General features: G+C 34.7%; 1 protein-coding gene across 2 annotated transcripts in view; it reads right to left on the reverse strand.

Moving 5' to 3' along the window:
• Positions 1-12,109, reverse strand: part of LOC308176882 (uncharacterized protein) — a 436,002-nt gene extending 423,893 nt beyond the window's left edge. Inside the window, exons 1-2 of one of the 2 annotated variants that reach the window (XR_013938713.1) lie at positions 11,799-12,109; positions 11,093-11,126 (exon numbers count right to left, since the gene is read on the reverse strand). The gene's annotated coding sequence lies outside the window, so the exon portion shown is untranslated. The remainder of the gene's footprint in view (positions 1-11,092; positions 11,127-11,798) is intronic. The other variant, XM_080553232.1, reaches the window with a different exon arrangement.
• Between the last annotated feature and the right edge of the window lie 1,897 nt (positions 12,110-14,006).

Below are 14,006 nucleotides of genomic sequence, written 5' to 3' on the forward strand. Positions count from 1 at the left end.
TATATACACGTATATGCTAAACCATTAAAAAAGGTGGGAAAAAATAAGACACGTATAAACAATCTTTTCATTCTGATTACATAAAGTTAGGTTAGTTCTAGACACAACATAAAACAGCTTTTGCACATGGCTTTTTACTAGATTTCACTATAGGGCAAAACATCATGATACTTACTCCAGATTACTAATGCCAAGCATGTATGAACTCGTAAATACAAGACACAATGGTATGCTTTTACGTAAGTTTTAACATTTCTTTTTTTTTCCACATTCATTTCTTTCACTTCTTGGCTTAAAAGTTTTTTCAATCCAGAAAAGATCACCAAACCCTGATCACACCAAAGTATTGATACTTCTGTTAGTATTCTGTTAGTGATTTCTTTTTCTTCCTCTCGAGTGCTAAGGTTCAATTAAAAAGTCAGGTTTAAACCAAATTAGTCACTTGTGTTACTATCAACAATTAGAACATCTGGCTGCACACAATGAGAAATACATTTTTATACAAAAAAAGAGCAATATATTTCATAAATTATTCTTTGTAGCTTTTTTCTCCAGTGACTTAGTGATGGATGTTTTTATACAATGCCTGGTTTCCTGTTTCACAATCACTTCCTCTCTAACAAAGCTCCTGGGGACATAAATCACAATGTTATCTGTAAATCACTGTTAACACCAATGTCTTCTCTACAGACTCAGGAAATAGCATGGCAGTTTGATGGTCCATAATAGCACACCAAGACTTGCACAAATACGTCCTGGATTTATACATGTAAAAGTAAACACAAAAACAAACATCCTATTTGGTATTTAAATTTATGTTCCCATGATGTTTGGAAAGTTCCAAGGTCTGGACATTAAAAACTGGAACACTTGAGGGAGAGGCATGAAAACTATGATAAATTATGATAATCTGTGACTTCCCAACTTAGGATCCATTTCTTAATGCAGTTCTGCGTTGCAGAGAGCTCAGCTGTTTTGTAAGAACAGCTTTTACACTACTTCAGTGAGTGAGTCTGTTTTGATCTAAGTAAGGGAAGTATCATGACCATGACGCTACATACCTCTCTTTATTAAACCTATCTGGTATTCTCTGTCACCCTAATAACCGGCATTTATATGATTTTGTACTCTTAAGACACCTCTGCTTTCTAAGATTAACTTTCATGCACGTATACTAATTTGAGACATTTTGTGGAGAGACTATCTAAGCATGCCACAAGTTTTTCATTTTGCCCCTAGCCACTACATAACATAGAGAAAACATCAATAATTAAAACAAACTACGGAATCATGCAACTGGAATAAAGATGATTAAGTACCTATATATTCAAACACATCAATAGCACTATGTATTGTCTGAGTTTGTAAGGGACTTAAGATACAAAGACAGAATTGCATATAAGCAGATTTAGGTGATGACTATGAAAATGTCTATTCTCGATTAGAAAAGCTGTAAGAGAATACATTGCACTGTCTTCACACAGCTTGCACCAACACCTGATTTCAGGACAGAAGACAGTCGTCTTACTTGTGCCTATTTCCAAAATATATTTCACCCTGCACAGAAACTGGACTTCCATTTCATGCTGATAAAGGTCAAAATCAGAATTTCTTCAACAGAAATGAACATTATTTCGGTAGAAGATAAATATATGCGGGCAAAACATAAACACACTCCTGCCTCTCCAATACAGATGTTCGTGTTACCCACTTGTACCTCCCTTCAAAGATACATAACCTTGTCAAAATTGTACTTTGTGTCTTACAGCAGGTTTGTGACACATTCTAACTGTAATAACTTAGCAATCTCGACGTGTCAGACACCATTTCTGGATTTTTATTTTTATTTTTTTCAGTTTCTGCTTCATCTTTGATTACCTTGTTGACTTTACAAATACCTAAAGGCAATGCTATCCCGTACCATTGACTGGTTCCATTTGTGACTCATTTCTCCTCTTATCTTCAGAAATATAAAGGTGTTTCTTCATTTAATTACATTATGTTCCCATTACTTGCTGGAACACACTATTTCTTAAGCACAACAATTTCTAGTGGGGCTTAAAATAAAGTTTCACTGCACAAAATAGGCAAAAATGCAATTAGCATAAAAGCATTGGACTATAACAGTAAATTCATAAAGACAAACTGAAGAGGCAATTTTAAGTCTGGATCACAGATTTCGGAGTTTCTAACATACACAACTGAGTATCAAAGTGATCTTTCCATAACTAACTGGATTCTGACATGATTAAACAAACAAACTGAAAATGAATTCACGTTTATCATCTTTAATCATATTTATAGCAATTCATTCTTTAATAGAGAACATCTCTTTCTGAAATTATTCACACCACTAAAATTTGCTACAATATTACTGCCACTTGTTAGGGAACACTTGAATTTTTCCTCAGAATATTCTTATTAGAAGTGTATTTATTTCACTATTTCGAAATACTGCCAGAACCTGGAAGCACTTGGTGCTTTGTAGCATATTCATTAAAAGGAAAATTCAGTGAAAATTCAGTTTCACAGAATTACTAGTACAGCAATGGTACCCTGTTTGCATTTCAATGTTTTATGTATAGAGCAATATCTAACAGCATTAAATAAAACTGAAAACTCTGGCATGAAACAAAGCTAAGTAGAAATAGTTGGCACTCTCAACTGTGAATCAGTTTTCATCTGGAGAAACAGAAACTGCTAGGTATGTATGCCCTAACTTTGGGGCCAACCTCCACAAGTAAATTATGGCCACGGAAACATCACCTAACTTTTCAGACTGCAGAGCAAGTCAATGTATTAGAAAGGTCACATTGTTTTTGTTTGCTTTGCAGTTTTTTTTTTAATTAGCTACTTATTAATTAGCTAATAAGCTAATAAATTACTATTTGAAAGTCTTCTGATATTAGCACTGAATGAGACTCTTTGCACTGTTGGCCTCTTCCATTTCTGAAGAAATAACTAGAATTACATTAACCTGCCACAGCTGTGGGACTAGCTCCAGTTGGGTGGAAACATGCCTTTCTTAGTATAAGGCAATACTTAAAGATCAGAAGTTATTTCACATGTAAAATAATGGTTAAGATGTCCATCATTGCTTATGAGTCCTTCCACCTGAAGTAGCCATAATTAACATCACCATCATCCTAGGTAAACCACAAGAAAATGCTGCGTATAGTGAAATACTGCTAAGTAATCCACAGTTCATAACCGCAAAATTATTTTTACTTGCTCTGTGAAGCTAAATATAAAGCTCCTTTGTAGGACTTTTAAGCATATTAATTGTGGTTGCTTAATGCAATTGGTTGCTCTGTTCCAAGGGATTACTCTGTTGTGCACTGAATTTGCAATTTGCATTTCCATATGGCTGAGAGATCTGTTTTGGAAAACTATAGCAGCTGGGAATATTTTTTTTCCATTGCAAATTATAAACATATGATATGTAAGTATAAATCATCCACTGTATCTAATTCAAGTTAGTGATCCAATGAGTGCAATCAAAAATGTTAATTTTTTTGAATTTTCACCTATTCCCACGTCATTGAAGTATTTTTATCCTAACAACACACATGCAAATACAAGCTACCATTTGAAAACATTTGATCAGCTGGGAAAGAAATTTATACAAATAAAATGAGCTAGCCTGCAATTACAAAAAATGATTTAAACAGAGATCACATTATCCAGTTTCTGTCAGTGATAATGACTTGTATTGAGGTAGCCATTTGCAAAGGTAACCTTATTCAGTGTCACTTTAAACATCTCTAAAACTACTGCCTACAAAACAGATACTTACCATTACTCTACAAAGTACGAGGCACCCTGCAATAACTTGATCAGCATAGTTATTCAATACCTAAAACTGTCAGTGAAGCATCTATACGCAGTAACTATTCTACAATTTTTTTTTCCCCACAGAATTTACTGTCAAAGAAAATATTACTTTTCAGTAGTGAAATCCATCCACCCCCATCTTACTCAAATATGCAATGGATAGACAACATTATTTTGGGGTACAGTAGAAAAGAGATACCATAAATGAACCTTGTCAACCATGCTTCAGTATGCAGACATTCATTTGTGTAACGTGTTTTTGAATAAGCAGTTGTTTTTTTTTAAATCATGTGACTTACACAAAGTAAGACAGTTACAGCATCTGCACATCCTTTTTTGTATTCTAAGAGCCTCATGTTCTAGGCACCAGAAGCAGCAAATGGGCACATCTTCATTGTTTCGAAACAACTATGGAACTTAAACAACATGAGAGACCTAATCCTGGAAGATGCAACTATAGAGAGAGTATTCAAAGAACACTCCGGGAAAGCAATTCAACATGCTTGACTCAGACTTAGTTATCAAAAACACTTGGGCTCATTGATACCAGTTCAAAATTGAAAATAAAGAAAAATACCGAAGATTAAAAGTGAAGCTGTGAAATAATAAAGCTTGTTTTCTTTCAAAAGTATTACAATGTCCTATCTGAGCCCTAACAGTTACCAAGAACTAGACATAGTCCAGAGAAGATTTATATTCAGTCAGTGATTGCAGAAGAAATACCTTTATTATTTTCAGTCATAATAGCCAATATATTTATCACTATGAAAACTAATTTTTAAAGAAAAATTATCTAGTCAATATGGTGCAGGGATTCATCTAGTGCAGCAATTTACATTTTCACGTATTAATTTTTCTTGTTGTAGTAGCCACAATGACATACAAATATAAACAAGTCCAAGATATACACAGAAGTACACTTATTAGATCAAAGAAAACAAAGGGAAAGGGAAATGGAAGGGAAAATGAAAGGTGATTCACATGAACATGCATGTACACACGTGCTGCTTTTACAAAACAGAATTTGTTTACTGGTATACAGGCTCTTCTTCCAAGGGTTTGAATTTGACTTCTCAAGTATAAAGTCAATCAAAAATTGAGCTTTAAATTTAAAAAAAAAAACTCGCCAACAAAAAGATTGACTTGGAAATATATTCTTTATTTTCATTATTTTATTACCAAACAATTATTCTTTAAATGGAATGTGTCACCTACCCCCTCTGTCCCATTCTCCCCCTCCCACATTGACCCCACGCAGTTGATTTCTCTTATTCTTTTTAAAAACAAGCCAATGCACTGACTGGGACAGTATCTCAAGGCCTCATTGATGCACTTATGGTAAACACCGAGGTGATCCATTCTCTCGTCACATATTATGAAACGCCCTCACTGTCCCATGAATTACAAAACACAGCTGAGTTGATTGATTTCTCATGTGCATTTATGGTTCTATATTTCAGGACATTATTATATATCTTTGATTATGATAAAGTACCCAAGTCATATTGGGATTGTATACCAAACCTAACTAAAAGTGAGGGCAAAATAAATAAATGCATTCTTATTGTTGACTCAGTACATTCAATAATATTAATGAGAGAATCCAGAGAAAAGTTCTTGGATCACTATGAGAAAAATAAGTGAGAATGTGCTTCGGATCACAACATGACCACTGATGAAGGTCAGATCTTCAATATTCCTTGTGGTATGTATTAGTGTTACCACTGCTTATTAAGTGTTCCACAAAACTTTTGTTTTCTTAAAAAGCATAAGCAGTTATCCCTAATTAGTTAGAAAACACCATTGTAAGCAGATAACATAACACAGTAGAAACCCTATCCAGTTCATGTTACAAACCTTTTGCTGATTCTACCAGACCAGGAACTCTTCGGATTACTGTCAGGAAGAACTTCCTTACCCAAGTTTTTGAACTACTAATGTTACAAAGAAAGAACTTGTGTTCTTCTTCTTCCTTGTATTTTAAATCCTCGTTTCAATTTAAAGAAAATCTCAGAAGACAGCTTTTACAGTGTCTTTGAAAATAGTCAGAAAGATAGTGAAAAGAGACATGGTAAATTGTAACTGAAAGGAAAAAGCAATAGAATAAATTTATCCTTTACGCCTCAAAGTTTATACCTTTCAAAAGTTTCAAAAGCCTTCAAAACCTTACAAAGTTGCAAAGTTTATACGTTGGATATTAGAATGTGAAGACAACAAATTTAAGGAAGCCAGTCTTCAGGAACTCTGCTGCTCATTAAGTTAATTTTCCTTTTATGTCCTTTGTTTTGTTGTAATTTTAGTGACTTTAAGTTCTCAAAGCAAGACTTATTTAAATCTAAGCTTGCTTATATTTGAACAACTGCAGTCTGAACTTGAAGAAAACAAGGCAAGTTTTGCAATATTATCTAAGCATCATAACAACCTAGAATGTTACAAAACAAAATAAACAATGTGCGTAAACGAGCTTAAAATAATGCACTTGAATTTCACAAATATTCTGATGAAAGCTTTCTGCCTATTTTCTATTCAGGCTTAAAAAATCTTACACGAGGCATTTATTTTCTGAAAAGCCTAAGGTCATCTCAGAGAGATCAAATTGAAGATACAAGGCTTGAAGTAGAAAAAAACACATCTAGTGACCCAGAACTACACTATTAACAGCTAGGAAATATGTTGCTATTTTAAACACGTGAATTATTTACCTGATAGATTTATTTGTAATATAAATGATACCATGCCAGTTAAGTACTCAGCATTTCAGTATCTCATAATCTTGTTGTACTTACATGGAGTAAGTATCTATTACTACTTGGAACACATTTAGCTTGCTCAACTGACTGCTTAATGAGGTCTGGGAAGTAAAAGCCTTATCTGTAAAAAGCCAATGCAGAATGAAGCATGTATGCACACTTGTTTTCAAAGCAGAGAAAAGTACTTGTTTAGTCTTAATGTGAAAATGAATTAAATTAAGCAGAGCATTCAGAAAAGTAGAAAAATACATGTACATCTTGTTTTCTAATGAAGAAAATGTTTTCCATTTGTTGAATGTTGTATTTTTAGAATACTGTTTTTTTTTGTTGTTTTTTTAATAAATGCCATTATGCCTTCAAAAATCTCTTCTAGAAGCTGTGCATTCTCCCTCACCCCCACCAAACAAGTTCTTCAGGAATTCCACACACAAACCGGTCTAATGCAGCTTCCTTTAATAGCTTTTTTGGAGTGTTTATGATGAGTCAGACTTGTCTGTGTTTCAGCTTCAGAAATATAAAACAGGACATGATTAGCTGCATTCACTCATGTTTTAATTAACATACTAGTCATCACTCAGTGTCTAAAGGGTACTGACAGTAAATGCTAGCTACCTCCCTTTCACTCTACTCATTTGTAGGTACATGCAAGACTCACTAAGCAAACCTTTTATTGTTAATGATTGCTATACCGCTGCTGCCAAATACAAGTTAAAACAATATCCTTTACTTCAGAGATGCACAAATTAGATCACATAGAAATCTGAAATTGCCTTTTAAATCACACAGTGTCTTACCATGCATAGTGGTAAGTGAACACACACGTCACAGAGTCAGAGGCTCTCAACCACTGGTATTCAGTATCTAAAACATTTCAAACTGAAATGTAGGCATGGCACGAACTGTGTTAACTGACTGCAGAAACCTGTATTTCTTTTAACAGAAGCATTCCGTGAACTTATACTTGTCAGACAACTGAAATACACTGTTTTAAGTAGAGTATTTTTAAAAAGGAGTCACTTTAATATTTTAAAATAAAGCTGATGCTCAGTGACATTTATTTTGCTGTTTTAGCTGTTATTAAAAACACAATATTCAGTGATCCTGCAGTAAACAGAGCACTTAGCCTTTTCTTATAAGGTTGCATTACCTGAAGATCCAGTAAACAGCAATTCTTATATTTGTACAAAGATCACTGGCACTACTGAAAGTTTCCTTTTAGTTCCTGGAGATGCACAAAGATAAACTGAATAAATTATTCGGATGGGGGAAAAAAGCATTTGCCATTCTAGCAGCTGAAACCAATTTGCTTGTACCCATTTACTTCAGTGTGCAAAACTGGGCGTTGGCCAGAGCTGACAAATTAGTGTTTAATATTCAGTAGTGTCATGATGAAGCATTCCTTCAAAAAAGGAAGTATGACAAAAAGCTGTTTCCTGTTTTCTGCAGACCGTGTGGTAAACTTGTTAGTTACATTTTTCATAATGTTAAGTTTATCTACTAAGAAAGAACTTCTTTTTACATTCTGACGTACTCAGCTAAAAGTGAAAATACACAAAAAAAGCACACACAAAACCCCAGGAAAAATTATGTAAACCCCATACACTTTCTCTTTTCATAAATACGTGTTCTTTATTATTCACAAAGGTCCAGCATGAGCTTATGAGCTTGTGACATTTGACATTTAAGTTCCACCCCGCCCCCCCCCCCAAAAAAAAGGTACCTCCCTGGTCTACCCTTACACTGATGTTCTTATTACTGTGACACTAGCTGAATGCATTTGGTGTGCCAGTTGCATGAAAACCGCATAATGGTGCTGTCATTTCACAAGGAAACTAGCTTCATTAAAGGCACAATACAGCGAATTCCTCGACTAAACGGGCAATGCCAGGAGCAGCCAAAACCAGGAGAAGCTGAGAGCTAGAAAACAGAACTGCAGCCAGGGCTTGCCAAGGAATATCAATTTTTTTCTAAGGAAGGGAGCTGTGGGAAGCTCACATTCGAAAGATCCCTAAACCTTCAAAGACTAGGTTCTCCCATTCTCCTACTGTTCCTTCTCTCATCTTTCATCACAGTTCGGAAAGCTATGCAGCTGCTGTGAACTGAGCATATGTTATAACAAACAGATCTAAAGGATGGAACAGCTTTGCCCCACTGATGAGTCAGCACAGACATATTTCTGAAGTGAACTGAGTTTTACTTCACACTGGAGAAATTTTAATAGCTCTTGAAAAAAACAGGTCAGTACATCTCAGACAAATGTCTAAAAACGTTAAAAAACTCAGATAAAACCAGCTCTGAAACAGGTTGCCAATATAACTAATTTTTTTTTCTCTCACTTGATATCCATCAGGCTGTTAGTTTGTTCATGGCTACTGGCTATGCACTACTATACAGAAAAAAAAGCATTATAACATGCTCCAAAGCATGTTATAAATAAACAAAGATGGTTTCCTTTATCTCAACCAAGTGTACAGCTGCTTAGCTGTAGAGTACTCTTCATCCACTAATCTGAGATAATAGCAAGCTTATTATGATAGCTTTATATATAAAATTTACACAGAAGTGTGAGCATTGGACATACTTGAATGATCACTTATCTTTCAAAGTTGGTATTAGATTTAAGGAATTCTACCAAGCAGTTGACAATGAGAGCCTTTTCTATTTTACTTTTTAAAGATTAACAGATGCAATAGCAGGAGATACAGAAATACATGACAAAGTAAAAAAGTTCATTTTTCCATAACTACTGTAATAGGCAGAAAAATAATTTCACAGTCTCTATAAAGAGGCTTAGTACCACTCATATCCCATGTCCCTTAAATTAAAAGTATGAGTTTACAATGCAGCGTTCCCCCCTAAGAGAAGTGCAACAAAATCCAAAGACTTTCAAAGCTGCTATAAAATTATGTAGCTCTGTTTTCAGGTAATCACTGTGTTTATCCAGTAACTTGCCCTGAACTGCTGCTCTGTATGGAAATTAGATTCATAAACATTTGAAAGGCTAATTAATAAGTAGCCCTGGATATAGCACTGTAAATTTCCAACCTTACTGCGCATTATACTCCAGAATGATTGTATGACAATTGCAGTCCTTAACACGTATAAGCTTACTACAAACTACTGAAAACATGGCTCACCTGAATGTTAACCTAGAATGCAAAAAAGAAAGACCAAAGATGTTGGTATTTGTTCACACAAGGAACATGACAGCTAGCCAATAAAGTTTGTACTGATATGCAGCAGAATTATCCTCCAGAGTCTTGACTCATAAGCAGCTTGTTGGCTGTATTTAGCAGCAGAGGCATGTTTAGTTGATTAGCTCTCCTATGACAATAAATAGAATACTATTGAAGACTATGGACATTACCGTTGAGGATTTCAGGGAGCATGACATAATTGACATAGCACCTGAGACCCCCAATTAAAAAAGGATGTATTATAAAACTTAAAATAATGTCTCAGTTTTTAAAGAAACCTAGGAGTTGTTCCCAGTTATGTCATTCCCCTTATCTAAGCATTCATATAGTTAAAGTATTTTTAACTTGAGCCTATTCAACCATAAACAAGTGACTATACGACTACATTAACTGATTTAGTGACTCATCTCACAAGAACTACACAGAAAAACACAAGTACTATGTTCTGAAGCCTAGTTTTTACAGAATTGTTTTTCTGTCATAAAGGCAACCACAAAGACATTTCCTAAAAAGATAACAGGAAAAATAAGTGCTATAAGACGTACTACAAAGGCAGCGTTTTCAAAGTTTCTACAGCATGCTCCACTCTATTAGCTTGTTTAGGTGCACCTTAATACTAAGGATCACGTGAACTCAGACTAATCAGTTCAGAGTTTAAGCAACATGATGTCATCGCTATTTGTAATATACTGACTCACGTCTTTTTCAGTAAGACAAAGGTGATGTTGGATAACTGCGATACATCAGAATTCTTAACCTGCCTCAGCCTGTTTGAATAACCTCACAGTCGGTGCTTGTTTAACCAGGTACTAGAGGGAAATAAATATACTTGCATATTGCTAGAAAAACAAACAAACAAGAAACATTGTGCTTTATACAATCCAGAGAAACAAGGAATTCGCAATGCCTGTCTATGCAGAAGTTAAAGATTGCTATTCCTAACGTATAAACAACATGAATCTCCTTTCAGGATATGCACTGTCACACCCACTCATGCCTGCCTGAATGTCAGTCAAGGCCCAACAAAAAAAACATCATCATTAAATTACACTGTTAAGAGAAACTGAAAAACTATCAATACTTTTGCCATCATTCCTCTAAAAGAAAGACTGTTTTATTGTAGGTTCCGATAATGACACCTTCCTTCGATTAGAAGGATGTAGTAGTTAGGCTGTTTCAGGACAGAATTTGAGTTCACTACATTAACTTGTACTATTTTTCCTCCACTTAGAAACTAACACCGTGGTTTATCTCAATATACTGCTACCAATAGCAAGTACTACTCAATAAGTTATAAGCACAGATTCTTACCTGTAGATACTGTCTTGGGACAGGCATTCATTTACTAGAAATAAAGAAAAACAATTAGTTTTGTTAAGGCGCTGATTTGCTTTCAAGAAGTAATTTCAAGAATTAATTTAACTGGCTAACCATAACTAATAAAATTACACTAAGATTAAACCAATAGAACACAAAGGACAAAAGGGAGATTTGAATCGTACTAACAAAATTGTTTTATCAATTACTAACAAGCTTTTAAGAAAATGAAGTTTTTTACATCTATATTAGGTTTGCTATATAGGAGTACACAGCTAATCAGAACAGCAATGCCATTTAGAAGGCGTGAACTCACAGGATGACCTACAAATATCAGTTTCAAGTATCACTAAGACCCAAAAAGGACCAGAAATAAACAAAAACATTTAACAGTATATCAACTGATTTGTCTAAAAGCAATGAATTCCAGAAAAGCTTTTTTGCTGTCATGAAATGAAAAATACCACATCCTGACACTTTCTATGTAGGCACATCCAGTACACATTGCTTTCTATACTTAAATAGAACCAGTTGATAGCTCTACTAAAATACACCGTACATCACTGCTTCGGTCACTCTGTTAGGCTTCCCACCACAAACAATGAGACTGGTTGAACAGGATATGGGTGCAACTTCAAAATATAAAGAAATTATATCAAGGTTAACACATGTAAAAAATGCCTTAAATTTAACAGGCTACCATGAGAAGATTAATACAACCACTATGCTTGTAAAACGCTCAGAAAAAAATCATTAGAGAATAAAAAAGCAAAAGTAAGGGAAATGAAGTACTACTTTCACTGTTTGCAATAACACAGCCTTACTACTGCTGTGTAACTATGTTCTATTAAGTCCCTAGTGTTTTCAGTTGGGATTTTAATTATTTGCATGTTAGTATTTTTGCTTTTTAATCCTAAAACTAGAATAAACCCAATCTCAGCCTGCAATTCTGCTTTTTTATTTTTTTTCTTCCCCTAACTCTGGCTCTTTTTTATAGTCTCTCACAGCTGTTCCTCACAATTTAGCAATTTTGTCAGCAGTCAGAGCCAAGATTACACAACTGAGCCAGATTAGAAAGGGTCTTGGATTCCTGGAAGGAACAGCTGAATAGCATTGGGAATTTACACTCAACTTTTACCTGCACTGATACAAAAGAAAAGCTAGGTATTTCTGAGACCTTACGATAGGCAAGATCAAGGATTGCTGAGGGAGGTTAAAGCTATTTTTAAATAAGCTAAATTTTAACGCAGCTCACTTTGCATTCCATTTAACAGGGACAGGAAAGTGAAAACTGGCTACTGTGATGACAGAGATCAGGAGAGGAGACAATGCAATGACGAAAGTCTACAGCTGTATATGAGTAGTTGAAGGATTGTGGCATGTCTTGTGTTGTATAGCGTTTGTGCTAATGATACAGCGTTTTTGGATGAAAAGCTTAAATACATACTAGTGGGTGACTTCGTAGCATGTTTCCTGTTTGTGGTGAAGTTAAATACAGTCTGTTTTCTCTTTCTCTTGTGGTTGTATGCAGAACAATTCCTTTTTTTTTTTTCTTCCCTCTTCTCCATTCCAACTGCCTCCACCCTGTACAGCTAGGACATGTGTTTCAAGCTTGTTAACTTATTTCTTCAAGACTACAATGCTGTACAATAGAACATTTTTCAAGGACTAAAATTTAAGTAGCTTGTTTGGTGATCAGTTGACTGCAGCTATTTTAGAACTGCTGTTTTAAGCAGAAGCCTATGTCACCACTGGTAAATGGAAATTCTGTCTTTGAATTTATAACTCATAAACTCAGAACCCTTTTTTATTTCAGATATTTTTGGAGTACGTGGCTTCTGTAAACTTGCACAGTTGTATTTTTTTCATATGTCTAAAGGCAGAGTGTTAAGAACATTAAGTTCTTACATTGCTGGATCCAACAGTCATCTTCAAAAAACTTTGTTCAAATTCAGATATAAAATAGCATATATTTGTGGGAGGCTCAAAATATCTCATGTCTATCAGTTTATGATCATTTTGCTGTAAGGTAATAGTTGTCTTTTTTTTTAATTTATTTTTTTAATATAGATGCCACTTTCTGTCACCTAGCTGTTGTTGTGTCTGAATGTGGCTGAGATTACATGAGAAACCACAAAGAGAAATGTTACCATCCACATAGCAGTGACCTTCTGTAGGTACATATTCTTAATATTGCAAAATAATTTTTACTAAATGTGTAACTAATTTTTCTTCAGAGGTGAAGCAAAGTTAATAACAATTTGTACTACTACTAGTTTCCACCCTCAGGCCATACTATGTTGCTCTCGGAGATGGGCCAAAACATTGTGTTGCAAACCAACTGCCAAAATAATTTGAGGTTGTCTGGTTGCCTTAAGCACAGCTGTGGTTTTCTGTTTGTTGTTACTATGTTTTGTTTTGTTTGTTGTATATATTTTCTTGTGGAGGGGCTTTTGCATTTATATTTTCCTAATTGGGATGGTTGCATTGTATCACCTCACTCCTTTTGCTTAAAATAGCTTGCAGAGTTTACATGCTCGTAAGTTGTTAATTCATATATAAAGAATATTTGTTTCTTGGTCCTTGAAACAAGGGAAAATAATAGAAATACTGAAATTCTGGAGTATAACTAAAAATATTGTCAAAAAGAACATGGTGGGCTTTAACTTGTGCTGAGAAGACTGAAGTCATCCCAGGGGTGCTTGATTTATAGTAATCTATTCAAAAGTAGCCTCCAGAAAATCCTGTAGCAATTTAAGTACAACTCAATGACTTTAAGTCACAGCTGAGCACTCTATGTGGAGATTTGCAAAATATTTGTAAGTTGGAGATAAAAAAGAAAAGAAAAATAGTTGTGCTAACAAACCAGACATTTATTCCAGGAGAGCAGCAAATGGCAGTAGGAAGA

Source organism: Anser brachyrhynchus (genome assembly GCF_964034855.1).
Source record: "Anser brachyrhynchus genome assembly, chromosome: 13".
In the NCBI taxonomy this organism is placed as follows: domain Eukaryota; kingdom Metazoa; phylum Chordata; class Aves; order Anseriformes; family Anatidae; genus Anser; species Anser brachyrhynchus.